We start from the raw sequence: 9,384 nt of genomic DNA, 5'->3' as shown, positions 1-9,384 counted from the left end.
ATTTATAGTATTTGAGAGAAATTTACAGCTCCCTCAAATGAACAATTTGGATTCAGTAGTAAAGAAGATGCGACGTCTAAATGGCCACAAATCAAATGATACCCGTAATCTGTGTTTCATATAGATCTACCAAACCGCCTTCTTCAAAAGCTCCATTTCTATGAAATACGAGAACGTACCTACATATTAACTCACTGAAAGCCAACTTTCCGATCGAAACACGTAGTTGAAATTGATGGCGCAAAAAGCTGTTACCTATGAAGTTTCACAGAAAACAACTCTTGGGCCTATAGTATTCAGTATTTATATTAATAGTATCATGCCATTTTGATGTACAGTCCTGCGGCTGACATGGCAATAATGTACAAGAAAGTAAGGTGAACAGTCGATTAGAATAAATGCGAGCAATACTCTGAGATTCAAATCGAATAGTTTGGCAATGAGTATTGAAGGAAACATATTATATACAGTTCGATTAATACTTCAACTTCTTACCAGACTTAGGACCTCTTATAGAGGATACTGAAATATACATTTCAGAAAAAAATCAACCGAACAACTTAGGAATCATCTCAGATAGATACTTTAGATTGAATCTTCACATCGATCATGTAAAAAATGAGAGGAAAGGCTTCAAAATATCTCACAGATTTCCTTGGATACCACCTTAGTACGATATCAGTTACCATATGGAATTTTAGTATTGGGTGGTGTAGTCACAAATAATCTATACAGCTCGAATTTATTCAAAAGTGGATTCTAAAAATTATTAATAGTCTAAACATTAGTTATTTTGTTATCTTCTTATGAAAGAAAATATAATTTATTGACATCTGGGTGAAAGTCTAGAGTCATTCACAATTTCATGAATTAACAACTAATTAATGCAGTGTATTGTATAATTTTCACTACGCTACAAAAACTCGAGCATAAAACTTTTATAAAAGTTTGTATAGCGAAACATGTGTCGCGGTTTTTGTAAAACCCGTTATAGTGAAAATCATACAATAAACTGTATTAATTAGTTATAATATGGATTTCGAAATATTGACGAAAAATCAAGAAGTTGTATCAATCTCAGGAAAACAGTTATTGATGTTAATTTTTTTCCGGTGTGGACATTTCAAGTCTAAATCTTGGCTGTCTGAGTTGTCCCGCATTTCTAGTTTCATAATTATGATGATCTGAGGGTTTGGAGAGTAGTATTTTATTTTATGTATTTCTAACAGTGAGTAGAAAATCAACATACGAGGTAAAGACATTATTCCCAATTATCTAAAAAGTGGTTGACAATGTGCGTCGAATGAAACTACAGCTATAATTCTGATGACTTTTTTCTGCACGCGAAAAGCTCTGATCGCGTAAGTAGATCTACCCCAAAGGAGTATCCCATATGATAGGTGACAGTGAAAAAGAGAACGATATGAAATGAGAAGTGTTTAATGGCTCAATGCTTTTTTCAACTGGCGAAGTAGAAACAACTGTGTCGAGAGGTTTTTACAGAGGTGGTCAATATGTGATTCCCATCAATGCGACTCATCTATAATCATACCTAATAATTTAACTTGAGCTTTGATTGTTATCCTAGTATTGGAAGAGATATATATATATATATATATATATATATATATATATATATATATATATATATATATATATATATATATATATTTTTTTTTTTCTGAGTTTTTTCCTTGTTGAGTTTCAGTTTGTTGGATGCGAACCAGTATTCTGCTTCGTCTTCGGTTTCTTTGGCATTTACAAGTAAATTTGAGATATCAGAATTTGATTGTAACATTGTGGTGTCGTCGGCAAAGCAGATTACTGTACTGTGTGAAAGGTAATATCATTTATATAGATTACAAAAGGGGATGCACCTGATGGATCCCTCAGGTATTCCATCATTCATAGACCTTTCATCTGATAATTTACCATTTACGTATACTGCCTGCTTTCTAGATAAGAGATAAGACTAGAAGAATCTGATCCTCTGATACCATGAAATTCTAATTTCTCTACTAGTAAATGATGGTTTACATGGTCAAAAGCTTTGCTCAGATCCCACAATGTTAGAACCGTATGGTCTCCATTTTCCACGTTCCTAATAACCTGTTGGATGACTTCCATTACTGCGTCGCTAATGAATCTATTTCTGATGAATCCAAATTGATGAATCCAATGTTCGTGTAGAATATTGTATTCATTCAGAAATAGCATTAGTCGCTCTTTCACGATAATTTCAACGATTTTTCCCGAAAACGCAGTTAGTTCATTATGAACAAATTGACCATTCATGTAATTTTTTATAAATCAATTATGTTGATATCTCAACCTGATGCTGAAAAAATATAAATATGTAGGAACTTTTCAAGTCATTAAATAAAAGGTTAATCTTCACGTCTAAAAATTATGAGGCCATAATTATATGTTTCTTTCACTCCGTAAGCATATGAATTGTAGGTGACTAAACGATAAAAACTATAAATAGAATAAATGGACCAGACAAATTAACCAGACCTCTTGTCTCCGGTGCCAAAGTGTCTAGACGGAGTTGTTTTCTAAGACTAATTTGCAAAAACCGTAACCTTAGTATCATATATTCTCTGCAATTGTGGGAACTGAATATATACACATTTTATGAAAGCAGTTTACACACTTTTGGGTTCGAATTAATTTTTTGTTTTAGGGGAAAATATTTTTTCAATAATTAATGTATAAATATATATATATATATATATATATATATATATATATATATATATATATATATATATATATATAAAATATATATATATATATATATATATATATATATATATATATATATATATATATATATATAGCACGGGGATTGAAACGGGTGTGCAGTCGGAGACAGAGAAAAATGAGAACTTTTTTTTCTGTTCAAGCTTTCGAGACTTTATTGACTCTTCTTCAGGAACTCTAGATGATAAGATGAAAATTAACAATTGTCAAAATTTGTTGTACTTTACTTGCGAAAGTTGAGGTTATGTATATGAAGCAAGCATGGGAAGAATTATTTTCTTAAAACACTATGAAACTGTGATGATTTATGAAACACTCATGATACTGGATAACAGGTTAAAATTGAGAACATTATAATGAAATGTGGATGGCACTAATAACATTAGGTTGTTGTAAAATAAAATTTTTTAAATTTTTTTATACATCTTGTGAAAGGGACATGTCCAAGTCAACTGTCAATTGTCTTGTCGAAAAATATTTTCTGAAATATTGGAAAAGGAGAAAAGATCCATGTCTGTGGTATGGAATGCAAAAGTGACATACCACAGACATGGATCTTTTCTCCTTTTCCAATATTTTAGAAAATATTTTTTGACAAGACAATTAATTGACAGTTGACTTGGACATGTCCCTTTCACAAGATGTATAAAAAAATTTAAAAAATTTTATTTTACAACAATCTAATGTTATTAGTGCCATCCACATTTTATTATAATGTTCTCAATTTTAACCTGTTATCCAGTATCATGAGTGTTTCATAAATCATCACAGTTTCATAGTGTTTTAAGAAAATAATTCTTCCCATGCTTGCTTCATATACATAACCTCAACTTTCGTAAGTGAAGTACAACAAATTTTGACAATTGTTAATTTTCATCTTATCATCTAGAGTTCCTGAAGAAGAGTCAATAAAGTCTCGAAAGCTTGAACAGAAAAAAGAGTTCTCATTTTTCTCTGTCTCCGACTGCACACTCGTTTCAATCCCCGTGCTATTTCTTAACTTAGCCAGTCGTGCTAACCTTCAACCTCTATATATATATATATATATATATATATATATATGGGATATATATATCAATATGGGAATGATCAGAAAGTACTCATGTATTTATATTATATATATATATATATATATATATATATATATATATATATATATATATATATATATATCACTAGACTTAGGACCGTTTATAGAGAATAATGAAAAATACATTTCAGAAAAACATCAGTCGAAGAACTTAGGAATCAATTTAGATAGATTCTTGAAATTAAATCTTCACATCGATTATTGTAAAAAATGAGCGGAGAGGCTTCAAAATATCTCACAGATTCCCTTGGTTCACAGATCTTGAAAATGTTATATACCATCTCAGTACGATATCAGTTACCGTATGAAATTTCAGGTTTTGGTGATGTAGCCACAAATAATCTATACAGATGGAATTTATTCAAAAGTGGATACTATTGTTTTCTTATTATGAAGGAAAATATAATTGATCGAGAACTGGATTAGAGCCTAGAGTCATTCACAATTTCATGAATTGCTTCTACAAAATCAATTTATCAATAATTTAGAAAGTTGAACCTTGAACGTGAACCTTCTTATTACTTTCATCTTCCGGCTCTTAGGATGCGGTTCCTCTGATAATAAAATAAGTCATAATCAGCAAAACGAAAAAAGTTCAAAAATGAGAAGGAAAATACGAATTGCGTGTCGGTAATTGCCGCAAACATACTGTCACCAGGGCGAGATAATTGAGACATGGATTATTTTAATAGTACCATTAATGTTATTTATACTCGAACGCTAATGAGTTACCTGTATTGTGGCGTCCATTTAAAACATATACACTGATATGGATTTGGTTCAGGTTGGATACTGTATTCAATTAGTCAGAAAAATAGTTAACTTGCAGAACAATGAGAAAAATTTCAAAAAGTATCATTACAAATTGTTTTACGCTCAAAACAAAATGAAAAACAATTACCCAATATTGGAGAAATTGGAATTATGTATATCAGATTCGCTTTCTATTCCAACCTAGATCCAGTAATTCGGGTGAAATCCATCGACACATTATTATTTTTAACAATATGGGATTCTCGAAAGCTGAATTTCATTTCACTGACGAGCAAGGCCGTCAACCGAGAAGCAGTATCACTGATATTGTAAAAGGAGGATCAATTTCCTAGATATCCACCTTAAAGCCGATCGTAAACTGTATCTAATCCTTTTTCTGACCAGTTACTGTTCAGGCGTTCACCCTGTATAGTCACTACCCTCCCGGATGTCAGACACAACCCTGAGGTCGACGAGTAGAACAGAAGAAAGGTGTCTAGCATTTGAGCTGAACAGACATTAAATTACTATTTCACATTTCTATTTGTATGTTATTGAATAAATGAGTTTTATATTCTGGTTGCAGTGCAACTTGATCACAATACCCAACATAATGATCCTATCGAGCCACATTTGAATCTAGTGAAATTTCAATCATAACACATATCAAACACAACATACAGAAGAGAAAGCAGCCCTATTCAACGACGGAGTGGATCACCGCGATTGCAGAGACGATTTAGCTAGATTCAGGCGTACAAAATAGCTGGGCGACTGCACTTCTGGACAAGCAACCCCGCTGTAGTAAGAACCTTTCTCCCTTCATAAAGGAATATTCTGGTCCACCTCGGGCCACCGGTGCGCCAATGTATAAAATGTTTTAGAAATAATCCGACATCAGTACAACCCATTATGGGAAACTTAACAAGTGAGAGATTGGAACTTCAGCCGCCATTATTTATGGAGTAGATTATGCCGGACCACTCATGATCAAAAATAAGAAAGGTCGTGGTTCAAAACTTTCTGAATGTTACGTCAGCAAAGAGTTTATTTCCGAAGTTCAGCAAAGGCTATAATGCAACACGTCTCAACAACAATTAACGACGGGAACTATCGTGTTGATAAAAGAGGAGAACCAACCACCCACGGTATGGAAGATTGGAAGAATCGAGGCAGTGCATCCAGGTAAGGATGGTATCAACTGCGTGGCAACCTTTCGAACTTCAACTGGAATGGTCAAAAGATCCTTCAACAGAATATGTCCACTTCCAATAGAGAACATTGAAAGCCAGTCCTTTCAAGGTGGGGGCCATGTTCGGGCGTTCACCCTGTATAGTCACTCCTCTCCCGGATGCCAGACACAACCCTTAGGTCGACGAGCAGAAGAGGCAGACATTTTCAAGCATTCAAACTGAACAGACACTAAATTACAATTTCACATTTTTATCTGTCTGTTATTGAATTAATAAGTTTTATATTCTTGTTTTTACAAAGCTGAATGCAGTGCAACTTCATCACAATACCCAACAGGTACTCAAAAACATGCACTACAGACCTGCTGAATGAAGCTTTAGAAAGCTATTCCGACTTTTTCCTGGGTGTACGATTGTTTCAAATCAGATGGTCCTGCAACATGAAGCTCTTAACGGAAGGTACAACTGGAACCTCTGGCGTATAAGAAATCCTAAACAAGAAGTATAAGAAATCCAAAACATCCTGATGACGCCTATTTGGTTGGTGAAACGCGCATCGAAAAGAGTCTTGTGGTGTTTGGGAGCAGTGCTTGTTTTGGATATGCTGCTCAAGTTATTGTTATTCTTTCAGACACAGATGCATGTAAGTGACCTTCAATGACAAATTATGGTTCAACAAAAGATGCGGGCAAACTGTCACCTCTGAAAATTCCACACACCAACTCCATCTGCCGAAAAAAACTGCAAGTTTCATTAGATTTTGTTTGTATCTGAAGATGAAGGCCTCCGAAACGTTAAGATAGTTATATATGACTTCTCACCCCTTTTTTCAAAGGCAACATCGCAAAACACGAAAAGTTACTGATAAATATAACTTTTTTTGTGAAAAATACTTTGATTTACGCAATTACTTATAGGAATAAACTAAAACAATTTTTTTACACCTGAAAATATTTAAAAGCCGCTCAAATATTTTTTCTTGAAATCTATTTTATTTCGATTTTCTCCACTTTGCAACAAACATTTTTCCAGTAGAGAAAACTGATTTGTTTCCTTGTGGAAAGAATTTGTCATCTCAATTAGACCCACACAATTTCAATTTTTCATTTGTTTTTTACATCATTCCAGACATAAATACACACAACAGAGTGATAATTACAATGAATAATTCAATTCAATGTTCCTCTTAATGATGCATTGACGCAAACCGGTGAAATAATAGAGATTTCCCCTATCATTACTATAGCTCGCACATATGACATTTGCAAAGAATGTTATAATTTATTGAATCACTCCACGTGTTAGTGTAGTTGAAATATAAGTTTCGTAATGTTTATGTGAAGTGTTTAATAGGGTATGATACCGAACTACTTGGAATAGAAAAGTTTTGGCTTTCTGTGTCTCCGTCTTCATACAAAGAAAGGGAAAAACCGTTAATTTCTGAATGAATTCTTCACAAAGATGTGTAAATCACGCAAAGAAATTATTTTTAGGCACAAACTGGGAGAAAAAGTCCTCCGGAACTATTACTTTCATATGAAAATCTACATTCAGTTTGTACTCCAAAAATTAGTTACGAAATTGAATTCGATGTCATTCACAGGATTTCTACACATTATAGTATACGAAAGATGTGAATTTCCACTCAAATGAAACACTATCATCCTCAATGGCGGACATCGTTGTTTCGGAGTGAGACATTCGTCTTATTGCTTGTTCAGCAGCCATATAATATTACAAGAAGAAGCATTCAATTCATTCATATCATTACGACTTCTTGTCGCGAATGAGTTGAAGCTATTTATATCATCGATGAGAGTACGTAATGACATTCATTCTGTTATTTGATTCCCAGCTATAGGAATATTATATAACTTGAGGGGGTGGTGCTATCCTGCGAACTCATATCGAAAACACTGTGGAATCCTTTTCGGTTGTAACGAAACAAATCTCTTCATTTTTTTATTTCATAGCTCCACAGAAAAATCAACAATGGTATATTTAAAGGATAGCTTACACACTATACCCAATTCAATGTTTAAAATAATGGTCACAAACAACAAATTTCTTTGAAAAATGGGTTCAGTTCTCCAACCAACTGAGCTGACTAGTTATTTTTATACACTCCCATGAATTTGCTATCGAATGGAAGCATTTACTGAAGAGAATACAAAAAATAAATTGACGTCACTTGGAACCCAATATAGCGAACCGTCCGAGATAATGCACTACTTCTTTACGTACCCCTGTGATATGTGTATTGGATGAAAAGTTTTGCTGAAAAAAAGTAAAATAAGTCGCTATAAAAACCAAAATGGCAAACCACTCAAGATGGTGGAATAGCTTTCCATGCGCCCGCGCAATGTATATATCAAATAAAAAGAATATTACTGGAGTTTTTTCCCAACACCAAATCGTTATTTTCAACACCTCGACACGTGTTTCGATCATCAAGTGATCATCTTCAAGAGGAAGATAAAACTGGAAACTTCGCGAAACTAAAGCTATATATGCTATACAAATATATCATATAGGTAAACCATACAGGTATACCACCCATACAGGTATACCACCCATTACGGTATACCACCCCAAATTAATTTTACAATTAGCCTTATCTATTATTCTACAATATGTCCTTATGTAATGTTTAAATATTGAAGCTTTATATAAAACAATTTTCAGCTATATAAAAATTGATTTCACAATATTGCCTATCTAAATATATTTACAATGTGTCCTTATGTAGTAATCAATAAACCCAACAATATTATTTTAACAAGCTATATGCCATTTGGTATTGGTCCGTCATGGTTGTTCATGATATTATTATATTTACTTATTTCTACACTCTCATAGGCATCTAGTTGCCTGTTGTTGTTAACTTGTCTAACTAATCTTAATGAACTGAAATCTATGGATTGGTTTTGTTGCAAAATATGATGGGCGACTACTGATTTTTCAGGTCTTCCATATTTTAAGTGTGCTATGTGTTCATTGTATCTCACTTTGAAAGATCTTTTTGTCTGTCCAGAATATTTGGTATCGCAGTCCTTACATTAAATTTCGTAAATTCCAAACTTTTCCGAATTCTCGACTTTGTCTTTTGGACTTCCCAAAAAGCTCATTTGAAGATGATCACTTGGTGTCGAAGTATTAAAAATAACGGTTCGGTGTTTGACCTACTTGGATACCTAGGGTCTGAGATCATTATCAGTGAATACCTAAGATAACCGGTTCCGCTCAGTTTGATTATTAGGTAGTTGAAATATAAGAACTTCAAATTATAGAAGGTCGAAGGATCATGCTTCATATAAAACTATCAGCTTAGAATTTTCCATAATGTTCCAGAATATTGAAGACTGTTCCGGAATGTTCCATAAGTAACTGGGATATTCCAGACTGTTTCTGAACATTTCACAACATCACATAATGTTCCGGTATACTCTGTAATGCTCTTCTGTCACTCGAATTTCTGAATTGTTCTGTGAATTTCTAGAGGGCGAAACTTTGAGCTATCATATCTTCAGAAGCACGCCTTTCTGGTGAAAGTGATGAATTTCTCTTTGATAGAGTACCAGA

This window comes from Leptinotarsa decemlineata, unplaced genomic scaffold, assembly GCF_025532065.1.
Source record: "Leptinotarsa decemlineata unplaced genomic scaffold, Ldec_3_MD MMD2_tig00002974_RagTag_RagTag, whole genome shotgun sequence".
Lineage (NCBI taxonomy): Eukaryota > Metazoa > Arthropoda > Insecta > Coleoptera > Chrysomelidae > Leptinotarsa > Leptinotarsa decemlineata.
The sequence above is the reverse complement of the archived record's forward strand: the minus strand, read 5'-3'. Positions refer to the sequence as shown.